The sequence below is a fragment of the Podarcis tiliguerta genome (assembly GCF_965153285.1).
Source record: "Podarcis tiliguerta genome assembly, chromosome: 7".
NCBI lineage: Eukaryota > Metazoa > Chordata > Lepidosauria > Squamata > Lacertidae > Podarcis > Podarcis tiliguerta.
Genome location: NC_139540.1, coordinates 69,047,790 through 69,062,510, shown reverse-complemented (window position 1 = coordinate 69,062,510; position 14,721 = coordinate 69,047,790). Strand labels below are relative to the sequence as shown.

At 42.2% G+C, this 14,721-nt stretch overlaps 2 long non-coding RNA genes across 5 annotated transcripts in view; one reads left to right on the top strand and one right to left on the bottom strand.

Annotated features, from left to right (window-relative positions):
* LOC310681652 overlaps nucleotides 1-14,721 on the top strand; it is a 159,821-nt gene that overhangs the window by 139,304 nt on the left and 5,796 nt on the right. Inside the window, exons 1-3 of one of the 4 annotated variants that reach the window (XR_014513449.1) lie at nucleotides 665-742; nucleotides 2,848-2,954; nucleotides 6,155-6,273. This is a non-coding gene — a long non-coding RNA (uncharacterized lncRNA). Of the gene's footprint in view, nucleotides 1-664; nucleotides 743-1,408; nucleotides 1,483-2,847; nucleotides 2,955-6,154; nucleotides 6,290-14,721 lie in introns of those variants that run through there. The other 3 variants (XR_014513450.1, XR_014513447.1, XR_014513448.1) reach the window with 3 other exon arrangements.
* LOC310681740 lies at nucleotides 8,763-12,770 on the bottom strand. Its single transcript, XR_014513570.1, has 2 exons — nucleotides 12,517-12,770; nucleotides 8,763-10,154 (listed from the first exon to the last, which is right to left on the bottom strand). It is a non-coding gene; the product is annotated as an uncharacterized lncRNA (long non-coding RNA).

Here is a 14,721-nt window from a genome sequence, read left to right as displayed (position 1 = left end):
TCTTTTTTATTTCAATCTTTACAGAGAGAGGCTATAGAACCAGCCTCTTGGATAATGGCATTGTCCCAAGTGAATTTCCAACCCCCCCCCCCATCTCTCCCACTTCCTCATTCATCATCAATATCACCTCCTTTATGGGTGCTGCTAAGTGCCCTCTGTCTTTGAGCTCTTTGCTCTCCTACTTTTAAGGCTCTCTGGGTTCTGGGAGGTGGAGGGTCTGGCATGCTTTCTAATGACAATGTGTCAGCCGGGTGTTGTTCTGGCTCTCCCATGATTTCCCAACTTTTCCCCTCATCTGCCTCTGAGCTGCTACCTCCCTCAACCCCCTGTTGTAAATCTATACTGTCATCTTCTTCTTCCTCCTCCCTAGAAGGATCAGGATGGGGAGGTGGTCTCCACCATTCCTCCTCTGCCTAGTCCCTGACAATTAGTTTTCTTTAACAGTGGAAGCAGGTTTTCAGATTATACAAAGCTCTTCTTCAGGCTTTAATTATGAGAGCAAAAAATGAACATCCAATAGTCTAGATAGAAACCACTGGGTAGTCAGGCTGATGGTTACTTGCTTGCAGAAGTTTGCAGGTCATTGCTGTTGGCATGGAGATAGTCTAGGTTGAATGCAAATATGCCATTCTGATGTCACGTGTGATGTCACAAAGAGGATATGCTTTAAGTCTTGGTAAAGCCAAAAGCAGTTAACAGTCAGACTGCATCTCAGCCCTTTCAAGATGGATCTCCATAACAGGTGGTGAATAGTTTTATTTGAGGGATATATTAACTTTTACTATTGGTGAAAAGTTTTAGATTGGTTTGCCAGTTTGTAAGCCATCAAGTTGAGGCTAATAGATACACAGTCACAACTCTGTACCCATCAAATAATCAACTTTATATGTGACTTTGGGACTGATTCATACAACCACATTTCCTTTCTCCACTCTATAGCTTACGTATTAAGAGTACACTAGCTATAACTTCCACAGAGCAATTTAATTTCCAACTTCTATACCACAAAGTTAATAAATGCAGCACTATTAGATCCTAAAGGCCCCACTTACTGGTGTTACTTAAACATATTCTGCAAGGCCTTCTAAAAACAAATAAACAGTAATGCAGGGGTTGAGCACATTGCCTGGAAGGAATGGTAGAAGGTATCTGGGGAAAAATATTAGAATCAAATTGGAGACTCCCCTTCTATGGATGGAATACCTATTCAAATGAAGGGCAGTATAAGGACATATGATTCTGTTGAACAAGATGTAGTAAGTCACTATGGGTGTTTTTTTTATGCGACAGTATCTATTTTCTTCTCTCGTTTGCTGTAGGAATAACTCCCCTCTTTCCTTATCTCTTACCGGAGCCACATATCTGTTTTTCCCACCTGTAGAATCTAGGATCAGATGATATCTGCCTCCTAGCCCTTTCTGAAATTACTCTGCACGCCATGAGTACCAACAAATCTGCACTGGTCCTAAAGACAGTTAGCAGGTATCAGCGGGATTTCTGCGAGGCACAATTATTTTCAAACATTTAATCCCATATGTGATTTTCTCTCATATCCTGGGCAACGCTGGATTTTTGAAGCACCACAATACCTTGGGTGAAACTTAGATGAATATTATTATGATATCAAAGTATTTGGTGCAGAAGTGGGATTAGAGTTAGAGTGGCTTAGCAGGGATGGGGAAGTTTGATGGTACAGGGGAGTAAAGTGAGGTCTTGACCAGCAGAAAAGAAAGTCCACCCTATCATCCGGCGAGTCTTGGTATGCTTCAGGAGCCTTCTCTTAAAATCATTAATTTAATGGTTTGCGAGTGTCTCTCTAAATTCCAGGATGTGGCAAACTATTATTTTATTCAGCTCTCTCTTCCCTTGTTAATATCATTCATTACATACATAATCCAAGTCATCCAACCATGTCCTCTGGACAGTGAAATCATAGCTGTCAACTTTTGCCTTTTCTTGCGAGGAATCGTATTCAGAATAAGGGGAAAATGTTGAAAGCTATGAGTAAAATACAAAGGGGAAAGGGGGTGGGGAAGTTTGAAGAAAGATAAAATAAACAAAGACAACAACCCCCCCCCCACCACCAAAAAAAACCCCCCACACATAAAACATAAAACACATCATCTGAAACCACTTTAAAATCATCATGAAACCCAGCAAAGAGGAAACTGGTGTAAACAAAAACCCCTAAAGTGACGGACGGATTCTGATTAAAAACTTGAGAAACGGAGGTTTAACTCAGGCCCCTAAAAATTATATTGTGAGTGCTAGGTGAGCTTCTCTGGGGAAGCCATTTTGTGAGCACAGCACGGCCAATGAAAAGGCCCTTTTTTAAGAAGTCACCAGTCTCACAGTGATTTGTATCCTGTGCAGCATTTATTAAGCATCCCATCAGCGCAAGGATTTCTTCTTGTTCAACAGGAGTTAACTCCATCTCCTCTCCCTGTGAACCCCCTAAATCTGTTCTACGTTTTCCTCCAACACTCTGGAGCATGGGGAGAGGGCATGGGGCACGTACCAGATACAAAAGGGGAAAGAGAATCCTGCTGCCCAGATGGGAATCCTTTCATTGACAGAGCACTTACTTAGCACTACACTGGATACAAACCTTTACTTCTAAATATTTTGTTTCAAACCTTATACTGGTTATTTTAGCAAGTAACCATCTTGGAAATCCATTTGTGCATCCAGACTGTAACCCCCTGTACAAAGGTAAATGTGACCTTTGTTGCCCTATCCCAGAAGGTTGTCCACCACTGAATGCAGTCATTGGACTAGACTAGAGGGATGGAAAAACGGTTCTCCATCCCTGTTAGGCGATGGAATGCTTGATTTCTTTTCCAACAGCTTCAACGGTTTGGAGCGAAACCCCTGCTCTACCTCTCTGACAAGGTTTCCTCTTTCAAGAATTCAGAGAAGAGGAAAAGGCTTTGAGGAAACATCCCCTGCCGAAGGTCAGTGGAAGCCGCCTGATGAAGTTGGCAGGCAAGTTCAACGCATTGGGTGGAATGAGAGAAAACTGCACAGGTTTTCAAAGCCTTAGTTCTCACTGAGGTGGTAGACCTGTGCCAAGTCAGATTACAGAGGGGAGCTCACATGAGTGAATGCTGCTCTTTCTCTGGAGATACTCCATGACTTCCTTGGCAGAGGTTAAGCCCAGTAAGAGAAACAAGAACTTTATTTATTAGTTTGACACTACTAGGTTAAAAGCATTGAAGCAGTACATAATACAGAGATTCTCCTTCAGAAATCCTCTTGACAGACACCGCTAGGAATCATATAACTCTTTTTTTCCTGCCAATTCCTATATAGCCAGACAATGTAACCAAGGGCTCATCTACATTTCTTCTTGACCTTTGCATAAAAAGCAGACTTCTCTTTGTCCTACTACTTTCCCCAAGAAAAAAAAACTCTTTAGCACTGAATCGGAGCAAATGTCCGCCTGCAGAAAAGCCAATTGACATTCGCTCCAATTCTACAATAAAGATTGGGTTTTCCTGGAGGAGAGAGGTAGGACACGTGGAAGTCTGGATGAACTCCTACTCTCAACTCCCAGTTGAAAGAAGGAAGCGCCATTTTTAATGCAATGAGTGCAGCCTCTCAGATGGCTACCATAAAAGCAGCTGAATCTTTAGGCAGTTATGATGTCAGGCTGACGCCATCTTAGAATCTCCTCTCTGGCTACTCACAATACAACACTAGGGCAGGCTTTCCATAAAGCATGATAGAATCAGGGATATCAGAAGCCACCATTTCCCATACTGCTTTGCAGTCATCATATGCAGTGCAGTTTTCATCCCACTGCAGTTTGTCTTCCTTCAAAAAACATGTTTTTTCGTTTCCTTGTCCTTTGTGGCAAAACTTAGGTAATTAATTCTGTAATTGACACTGTCCTTGCCTTATTCCTCCCTGTTCATGTAATTGCAAAGGAAACATAATACAATTAGAGAGGACTGTAGTGAATTGCTGTATGTATAATATGTGGACTGAAAGCAACAACAGTGAATACCAATCATATTTATTGGATTGATTTCCATTCTGGGCATGGGACAAATAAGCAAACAATGGCAACTTCTGCTCCCTTTTCTGGGGTTGCTTTTTTTTGGGTCAGAATACTCTGACATTCTGGTGGCATTCGTACGGAGCCCCTGGTTGTCTCACGGACTATTGACCCGTACACCACTAATCCACTGCCACCAACCAGGTCCTCCCTGGTAAAATCACTTCAGTCTCAGTCAGCTTTTCAATTAATAAAGAAGAGTGTTTTTTATTTCAGACACAAACAAAACTTTTACAGCATTCCAAACGTTGTTGCTCTTTACTTTCTTAGTCTTATTTTCCTTTCTCTGTCTCTTCTACCTCCCCACATTCAAGAACCCACGACCCTAACTGTCTCTCTATTACCAACTGACTTTCCCAACCAGCCAACCCATGAAAACCAACCAACTGCCCACCAATAACTCCCAACCAACTCCTCCCAGAACTCCTCCCAGAACTGGTTTTATAAACCCACTGACTCCACCCCCCTGGGTCCTGTCTGTGCAACCTATTTAACTATTTCCCCTCCAGCACTCTCTCATATATGTTAACATCACAATTCTTTAGACAGAATATGCAACTTTGGGCAACAGTTTTCTGTATTTCTTTTTTTTCTTTTTGCAAAGGCTCTTTAGTCAAGAGTGGCAGTGGGATGTATTTTGCTTTTTCACTTCACAAGAGTGGACAAGCGCAAATGCATCATGGTTCTATTCTGACACTAGTGGTTGGACTAAATAGGTTGTTTTCCAAAGCTACAAATGAATACATCTACACAGTCGTCTTCTGCCAGCTTAGTTTCATGAGTCTACAAATCTACTATCCTCATATGTTGGGAATTTTATGATAACTTGGAATAAATATCAAATAAGAAATTCCCTCCCAGAACACCTGTGTGATTTCACCTCTCTTATTTCCTTCAGATTTTTATAATAATAATAATAATAATAATAATAATAATAATAATAATAATCATTTTTTATTTATACCCCACCTTTGGAGAACCAGAACCATAGTTTCTGCAGACAACATGCAAATCTCTTGGTAGGGGTATGTATCCGGAATCGGTTGAAAGCAGGCTCCTCTGATATCTTGTTCCAGAGGCATGGGTGGGTCGGCGTTAGGAGTGGGAGGAATCCCTCCTGCTCCTGCTCTTGCCCTTTTGGACGGATTAGCTTTTTCTGGGAGGAGGGGGGTCGGGTCATTGTCATCCTCCTTAAGGGGGGGGGGTGAGGTTCCCCCAACGTTGTTACTCACTGTTTGTTCTATTTGCTCCGTTTTCTTGGCTTCCTCAACCCGCTCTGTTTCTGAGCCAGGGAAGATGGCGTTGGCTCTCTGCTGATTCTTTGTTTTAGAGGAATTGTGAGTTCCAATAATGATCTTCTGGCTCTTTGCACCTCGTTTTCTCCTTCCGGCAGGCATTCTCAATAAGGAAGTGACATGCATTGCTGCACTATCTGTTTAACTGCTGGTTACTTTAGGAAATCTGTATATAAAATAGTCCTGTAATATACATACAGCGGTACCTTGGTTTATGAACTTAATCTGTTCTGGAAGTCTGTTCTTAAACCAAAGCGTTCTTAAACCAAGGCATGCTTTCCCGTAGCAGTGGGGACTCAATTTACAAATGGACCACACTCAACAGGAAGCGAAACATGTTCTTATTCCAAGACAAAGTTCACAAACCAAAACACCTACTTCCGGATTTGCAGCATTCTTAATTCAAGTTGTTCATAAACTAAGCTGTTCTTAAACCAAGGTACCACTGTATAAGAATGTGTACACAAATGCCGACAATATGCAAGAGTTGTTCATATTTTTAGTAGAACTGGCAAGAAAAATAACTACCTTTTCAGGATCAAGGAGTGAGAGAGAAATTAGAGGAAAAATCCATGTGAATAAGCTTGACATCAAGATTTTCTGAACAGAACATCCCTAGTTGCCTCCTCAGTGGCAAAATATAGTTTGTCTCTTGGCAAGAACCTGTTATCAATAATGCCATCCAACTTGCCTCAGGGCAAAATCTCATGAGATCATTCAGTCTACATGTGTGTGTCTTCTCTTCCAATAAATTGATTTTTTTTTTTTTTTTACTTTTTTATCATTCCTCTTTTTGCAGCTGTTCCTCATTCAATGTTACAGGGCAATAATTTGTGCTTTGGACAATCTGTTGCTGGTGGAAGAATGCCTGGGCAAGCTCCTCCAACCATCTGACAGAGCAGACCATCTGACAGAGAGGTAAGAAAGTTGTCAGGTTTGGCATCAGGATACTTTTGTATATATATATACTTAATTAAATAGGTATTTGATTATGAGCAGCAATGCTAAAAATTGTTTCATTTTCATATATTACAAACTTATAAATCACTGCATTTGGGGCTTCTTGAATTCCACGCTGATGTAATGAAAAGGTCATAAAACAGCTCAGAGTGTTGCTACAAGGACCTAATGTGTGTTAAGTATAGTAATTTAATTCACTGAAATTGTAAATGCTTGTATGCATTACTATGTGTTTAAATTTGACTGGTTGGTAAGTGAATTCTAGAGAGTTCTCTAGTCATCCTCATGTGATTGACTAATGTTGGTCACATGGGAGGTACCTCATGAAGGAGAGATTCCATTCTATGTGAAGCAGGATGGCTGTGCTTTGAAATCCACTGTGAACACTGCTAAGTTGAATAGAGTGTTGGAGTGCATTTTTTCTGCTTAAAGAAAGAGATTAAAGCTACAGGAGAAGGTAAAAGTGGAAATCTCTCATAAGAGTTGCACGGGATGAGATACAGTAGGCTGAGTGCTGAGCTCTCGGAGGAGGACAATACAGTTGTTTGGAAGTTAGAAGAAGAGACTGTAAGCCCATGCTTCGAGAAACACATGACTGTAAACATTATGTTTTAATTCATCTGTAAGTTTCTGCAAGTAAAGTTTTTGGATGTTCAAGTCAGGACATTGGCTTAATTTCCAAAGAAGGGTGTCAGTCATATATATGATTTGATCTTCTTAGCTGTGCTTTCGCTATTCTTATTTCAACACTCTGTGTATGCATGTAGCAGGAAGGAATTTAAATCTTATGAGATCCCCACTCCCCTTAACCTGAAACTGTTCTTAACCTGAAGCACCACTTTAGCTAATGGGGCCTCCCGCTGCTGCCGCACCGCCGGAGCACGATTTCTGTTCTCATCCTGAAGCAAAGTTCTTAACCCGAGGTACTATTTCTGGGTTAGAGGAGTCTGTAACCTGAAGCATATGTAACCTGAAGCATACAAAACCCAAGGTACCACTGTATATCAGTGGGTAAGAACGGGCATTGCAATGTTCTTCTCAATTAAATGTTCCTCCTCCTCAATCACAGTAGATTTCCATTGCAGAGCTAGATACTAAACAAGCTTCCTATCTCTGCTACAATGACCATATACTCTCTGAGCGTACCATGGATAGGACTTGGAGAGAGAACCACTTTCCCCTCATATTTTTGAGAAAATAATTTCTTGGAACTATGCACACACACACATATAGTAGTATGTCTTCAGCATATCAAGGAAGAACAGAGCAATTGAACATTCCATGCTTCTTTCTAGAGTATTGCTTTTACAATTGGACTGGTTGCATCTCACCACATTGAGTGCCCCCCCCCCCAAGAAAAGTGCTGAGGGACTTTATTGAGAAATGTACAGAGGACAACCCTTTCAACAAAGCCTTTTCAGGCATAACATCAGAAATGTAAAGCATTCAGGAAGAACTATGGGTCACATTTAGCATGTGCGGCAGGCTCTAATTTCTCACCACTAGATGACTCAACAGTTGGAGATTTCTAGCTTTACTAAGCCCAGCACAGAACACTGGCAGAGTATTATGGTTTGTGTGGTACTTGTTTTTGCAATCTCAAGTGAAGGGCAAAAACTAGGTGTTTATTCAGCCTCTTCTGGGAAGCTATACGTGGTTGGATGAGCTGAATTTGGCTTGGTTGAACACAGGTTGTGTAGGTGTGCTGTTAGAAGACTCTAGTAAGAAGCTCATCTTTGAGCTGATGTGAGAGAAGAATTTCTGTTTGTGATAGTTGATTCTGTTGGCTCATTCATACATGCATGCCACCCTTGCTGCAACAGGTCGCATCATGTGTGAACCAACCCTTAGTCTGGTTTAAAATAATCCAAGAAATTCATGCACATAATTCTCAGAAAATGTTTTTTCCCCAATAGAATTCTGTGCATGATTTTCTTGATTCCTTTTAAACCTCCTGCACAGTTTATTACTTTCGGAGTGGAATAGGACAAAATGGAGCTTTTGTGTGTCCACAAAATAAAGCATTTCATAAACTTAGATTCCAAAGTCCATTTCTCTCCCTTAAATTTACTGATGTGATGGCAAATAATGCCGAGGAGTACTGAAGATATGTATTGAAAATATTCCTAATCTATCTGATTTTTTTTTATAAGATTGATCTTTTTCTTATGCCCATCCAGATTTTACATAGTTGCAGAGAATAACTTCTGCATAAGATTATCATGCGATAAACCAGACTTTCACACCTTATGGTCTACAAAGGCAAACATAGCCTAACGGACAAATTATTGCCTAACAGTTTATAAAATACTCAGGCTCAGTTTTGATCCGCAGCCTGCCAAACCATAGTTAGGCACACTCCCTCCCCGCTCCTTGTCTCCCCCTTCCTCCTTCCTTACATACTGGTTTAATGAAACCACAGTTAGTCGTTATGTCCAAAATGGGAATTTATACTTCATCACCAGTTTATTTTTTGAATGGTAGGACTATGATCTTGTTGCTTAGTCGTTTAGTCGTGTCCGAGTCTTCATGACCCCATGGACCAGAGCACGCCAAGCACTCCTGTCTTCCACTGCCTCCCGCAGTTTGGTCAAACTCATGTTGGTAGCTTTGAGAACACTGTCCAACCATCTTGTCCTCTGTCATCCCCTTCTCCTTGTGCCCTCAATCTTTCCCAGCATCAGGGTCTTTTCCAGGGAGTCTTATCTTCTCATGAGGTGGCCAAAGTATTGGAGCCTCAGCTTCACGATCTTTCCTTCCAGTCAGCACTCAGGGCTGATTTCCTTAAGAATGGATAGGAAATCATCTTAGTTCCCTTCATGAAAACAATTCACTGACCCGAGTATGTGCTCAGGGACCCCTTTGTTCTTAATTCTAAGTGTACGTGGTCCTGCTACTCTGTACCTAGTCCTAGCTGGTAGACCTCATGGTTCAAGCAAAATGAGAAGCATATGCCAGAAACCTCAGTCTTGTCACCCCTGGAGTAGTTTAGATAAAATCTTTCTCTGCTTAAATCGGCTAAGGATGTTAGTTAGGATTAAGGCAAAATCTTCCTTCACAATGGTGAGTTTGGGGGTGGGTTTTGTAAATGTGTGTGTGTGTGTGTTGATAGGTAGCACTTCCTGCTGTTGGTGTTTATCCCTTTGAGTCTTAACTATAAACAGAATTTTTGCTGCTCCCTGGAGTCCTAGTAGCAGGGGAGCTGTTTTGACAGATGTCATCTCCCCACTCCATAAGAATTCCTCTTGGGGGGTGATGTCTTGTGATGCAACACTGCATATACATTTGGGGGAGGGGTGGCTCAAAATAATAATAATATTTTTTAAAATAAAAATATAGGGTAGAGATTTTTGCGAAAAGATAATTGTTATTAAAGATTTTCTTAGGTTACAAAAGTACGTGCATTGTCTTCTTCTTTTTCAAGTTCTAGAGTCTTGTGAACAAGACTTATTTTCCCAGTATTAGTTCACTTTTATCAATTAAACCTCCAATGTCTCCATGCTACAGAATTCAAGCAATTTTCTTAGTAAATCTAGCAGATGTTTAATGATAACTTCTGCCTTTCCTCTCTCAGCATAACATCCAGAACACTACCCTGTTGCGTTACCGACACATTGTGGCAAGAATTAATGAGGAAGTTCTCTCCAGGGCACAACAGATTGTGTCCGGAATTATCAAGGTTTCTGGAGACTAATCCAATGGTACTAAGAATTTTTATTTTACTTAGAATGGGCCATTGTGAATAGTCAGTCCTTTGCATCTGAGATACTGTCATGGGCCAGCTATGAGGTGTTTCAGCTGTTTGGAATCTGACGAGAATCATGAGAGGTCATGGTTTCCTGAGAGGAGGACAAGGACTGGAATTATGTGAGAATGTTAAGGTCAAGGCCTGTTCACTACAATCCACTTGAGAACTAAAAGCATTCTTCACCTGGGGAAATCTTGCTCTAGAATTCATGCTTAATGAAATTAACTTCATCCCTGAATTAACCTTATCCCTTTTATCACAGGAAAGTGGTTGTTGAGGAGAAGGCCCACTGCAGAAAACAGCCCTAGGGCAGGAAGGAGCAGAATCAAATGACCTTGTTGCAGACATGGGGCTGCCGGAGCCCAGGTGTTCCTCTTACTGAGAACTGCCACACTTTGCTAAATTCTCCAGAACGTGGGCACATAGGAAGCTGCCTTGTACTGAGCCAGATCAATGGACCATCTAGATTAGCATTGTCTGCACAGATTGGCAGAAGCTCTCAAGAGTTTCAGGCAGCACATCTGTGGCATTTGCCCTCCTAGGTGGGTCATAAGGAAAGGGTTAAATGAGTGTGAAGTGATTGGCCAGTGGGAACCCAAGGGGAGGAGTTAGAGTTGGAGTTGTTGGGAAGTCAGTTGGGAGTTGGAGAAGGAAGAGGGAGGATAAGTCTGTGGGTTGGTCGAGTTGTGTTGTGAGAGAGTGAGAGGAACTGATAGGAGGAGTCAGATAGACAGTTGGGATAATCAGTTAGCAGTTATTTAGGAAAGGTATAAACCAGTATAGAAACTAAGATTAAGAAACTGACAAGAAAAATTATCTGAAACCATAAACTTGTTAAGGCTTATAAAATAAACTTGCTTATTTGATTTAATGTTAACAACTGTCTGGACTCTGTGTGTACCTGAGAGAACCGGGTTGGTGGCAGCGGGGAAGCAATCACAGTGGTGGCACAGAGATCAATAGACTGTCAAACGTCCAGGGACCCTGTGTGATCACCACAACATCTTTCCCAGTTCTGCCTGAAGGTGCCGGGGAAGGCACCTGGAAGCTTCAGCATGAAAAGCAGATTCTCTACCACTGTCATTTCAATTTGCTTTTCCACTTCGAAAGCTCTGCTGCCATGAGACAGGGTACTGTGGCAAACTCCACAAACTGGCTCTTTTGGCTTAAGACACTCCTTGAATGCCTGGTCACAGGGCACCTTCACAGGGCTCTTGAACACCTCCAGGCACACCGGGCAGGTGAAGCAGGACAGCGAGTCTAGCCACTCAGCAGCAACAGCAGCAGCCATTTCCCCTTCCATGTTCCCAGGAGCTCACCTCAGCCAGTGCCATCTTCTCCACAAGTCACTTTCAAGAGCCTCTGCTGGCAGCGCGACAGCGACAAACCGGGAGGGAGGGAGCTTCCTTTCCCACTGAGCTACAACCCTTCCTCATTATCTTTATGTGTATTATCTTAATACTTTAAGAGTATTATCCTCTTAAAGTTAGACGATCATGGCACTCTAGCCTTGACTTAAAACTAAGGCGCATAACCCCCAGCTCAGACAGCAGATGGGGAATTATTATTGTTTTTCCTCACATGAAACTTCTACTCCTGGTTTAACTCCTAGACATCACCAGGTGAAAGGGATGGTGAGGCCTTAATTCAGAGCAAGCAGTCACCTGACCATCTCAAACTAGGCCAGCAAGGAGATTGAGGTAGGGTCCAAGGCCCTATAAAAGGAGCAGGTACTGGTGGTAGCTGTTCAGCAACATCGGGAGCAGAGGCAGTTTTAGGGTAGCACTGGGCACCATGCTTCAGGGGGCACCAAAACAATGCTGTAAAATGGAGCCCAAGAGGTGAGGAGGCACTAATTTTTTGTGTCGCACAGGGTGCCACTGATACTTGAGAGCTCAAAGTCTGCTACTTTCTGGAGGGCCATAGATGGGCTGCCTCTGTTCTAAAACACCCCATGTTTATAGTTATCAATAGGTCTCTTTACGTGTTACACGTGAGTAGGATAATCGTGAGGAAAATGTGTGTTTAAGTGCGCCACACAATCCAGATGCTCACAAGCTTCCTCACAGAGAAAGATGGGCAACACTCTGGTAAGCTACATGCGGTGATGTGTGGGCAATGCTCAAAGTGTGTCCCCAGCCAACTCCTGATTGTCCTAAACCCACCCACTTAACTCAGGCATAAGACTAGACACACATGTAACTCAGTCACAGACTCTCATGCACAGATTTCACATGTATGCAGCCACACGAATATATCTACGCAAGTGCATATCTCCCTCTGTCATACATATGACTTAGACAAGCAAGTCAGTATATGATAAGCCCATTTAGGCACATTTAAGTTGTGCACATTTAACTTTACATGCTTGGCAATTTTTTTAATAATAAAATAAAAGGGGGGTGGAAAGGGGGCAGACATCTAGGAAAAAAGAGTTTGGCAATCCTACTCACCATTACATCCCAGGTGCTTTGACTATAAGGGATTTTGGCTTTAGGCACCATCTCTGGAATGTAACTCCCACATAAGCTACAGGCTTACTGTGTAGGACTGCAGCCTGAGAGAACCTCGGTCTTGCAACTTCACTAAACTACTGAATGAGATAGTATCTTAACCACATGAGTTTTCCACATAATGTGGGGAGACTCCACGTCTTCACTCAAAATTCTTGCTGGCAACTTGTAATGCAGTCATGATTACTCTTTCTCTACTAGATAGAAGCAAAAGATATTGTTTTATTATTATTGTTGTTGTTGTTGTTGTTGTTTGCACTTAAAAATCTGTTCTTTTAGAAAACGTAGCCCAAAGCTACTATCTCACATTCTGCAAAAAAAAACAGTGCATGCCAGATCCACAGCATAAAAAAAGATGCCCTATGGAAGATGAGTCAGTGAGGCATCTCTCCATTGTGAAGAACACCCCTCAAGAGCTTTTTGTTTGCTTGCTTTTTTGAATCAGTCAAACAATTTGTACTGGCAGCTGCTTCCTCTCCCCACCCCCAGCATCGAAAGATCAGAAGCAGGATACTAGTTGATACAAATTCTTGATAATATTCTAAAAATATGTATCTCGGATCAAGGGGCATTCAGCATACAATTCCTGCCACTCAGTTATTGATCTAGCTGTTCATTGTACTGTGGGCCTGAGAAGAAAAACTCATTTGGGTTGGAGGGATTGTATGCCACCTCTCTCACTTGTGCCCTCTGTTCTACCCAATAAATCACTTTCTTTCCGTATAGGCATTGCAAGCACAGGCCAAAGGGGCTGCCTTTAACCTTTGAAGGTGGCTTGGAAGCTACGGTTAGAAGCTGTGGCCTTCCTCCAGACAGAGACGAGTCTCAAAGAGCATACAATTCCTATTTTAGCTCAAGCTCTCTGACTTTGCTTCTAGGCTCAATTTAAAGTGCTGGTTCTGACTTTTTCAGACTTATCTGAGGCCTGCGGACTTCGGGGAGCATCTCTGAGATGCACTTTCCTCTTTCCTTGCATCTGCAGTGAAGGTTCTGCAATGCATCCTGCCCTTTTGGGAGGGGAAGACTGCAGGGGTTTCATAGCCTGGCTTCTTCTGCCGAGACAACCACATAATAGAATGCTCTTGCTAGTGGGGCTTCCATCGGCCCGCATGCTGATGGCTTTCTAAAGTCAAGTTATTATTAGATGGCTTTCTTCAAATGGGTTTCCTAATGGAAAACTGAATGTGTGTTTAACTGCTGTGTTTGTTTTGAATTTGCTTTATTCTCTTCTCTTCTGTTCTGACTGTGGCTGCTTATGGGTGATTTTGTATTTCTGCCATTTTGTGCATCTTTCACGGTTTGCAATTGTTTCTTTGTTTTAACCGGAGTGCCGCTTTTGGATTCTGCACTGGGGACCGAGAATGTAGCTAATAAATGCTTAAACAAAGCAAAATAAACCTGGTTCCCCCATGCTCTGAGGCAGTGTGCTGTAATGGTTAAGGTGCTGAATGGGTTCAACTCCCTGCTCAGCCATGAAACACAATGGATGATCTTGGGTCAGTAACTATTGCTCAGCCTAAGCTTATAGTTGTGAAGATAACATTGTTTCACAGGAACAAAGGAAGTTGTCTTATATTGAGCCAGACCATTGGTCCATCAAGATCAGTATCGTCTACCCTGATTGGCAGTAGCTCTCTGGGATTTCAGACAGGATTCTCTCCCATCTCTACCTGGGATTTGACCTTTTGCATCCGAAACAAATTGTTAAATGAAACTCTATAGTTAGTTCATATTAGTTCATAGTTCATATTAGTTAGTACATATTAGAAGAGCTGAGAGAGGGTGACTAGATAGAGTAAAGGCTAAGCCTATTGCTTCCTCCTAAAATCTTCTTTGGCAATCACTTGTAGCCGAGTAAGATTGTCTTCCATGAACATGATCTTAACAGTGAGTCCGTAAGTGACTACGGAGGCCAATTCTGGATCCACACGTCCTTCCGCAGTGGGGACATAGGTTTCTGTGTGGAAATTGATGACGGTGAGGGTTTGCCAAGCATGCCTTCCTCTTAGCACATTTCCCCCTTTCATCCTGAGTTTGAGCATCTTCAAAGCCCATGACACCTTTGGTAAAGGCTGTTCTGAACCTGGGGTTAATGATCCTTTAGAATCAAAGAACCAGGTGTGAGAATGCAGATGAGTGGGGCTT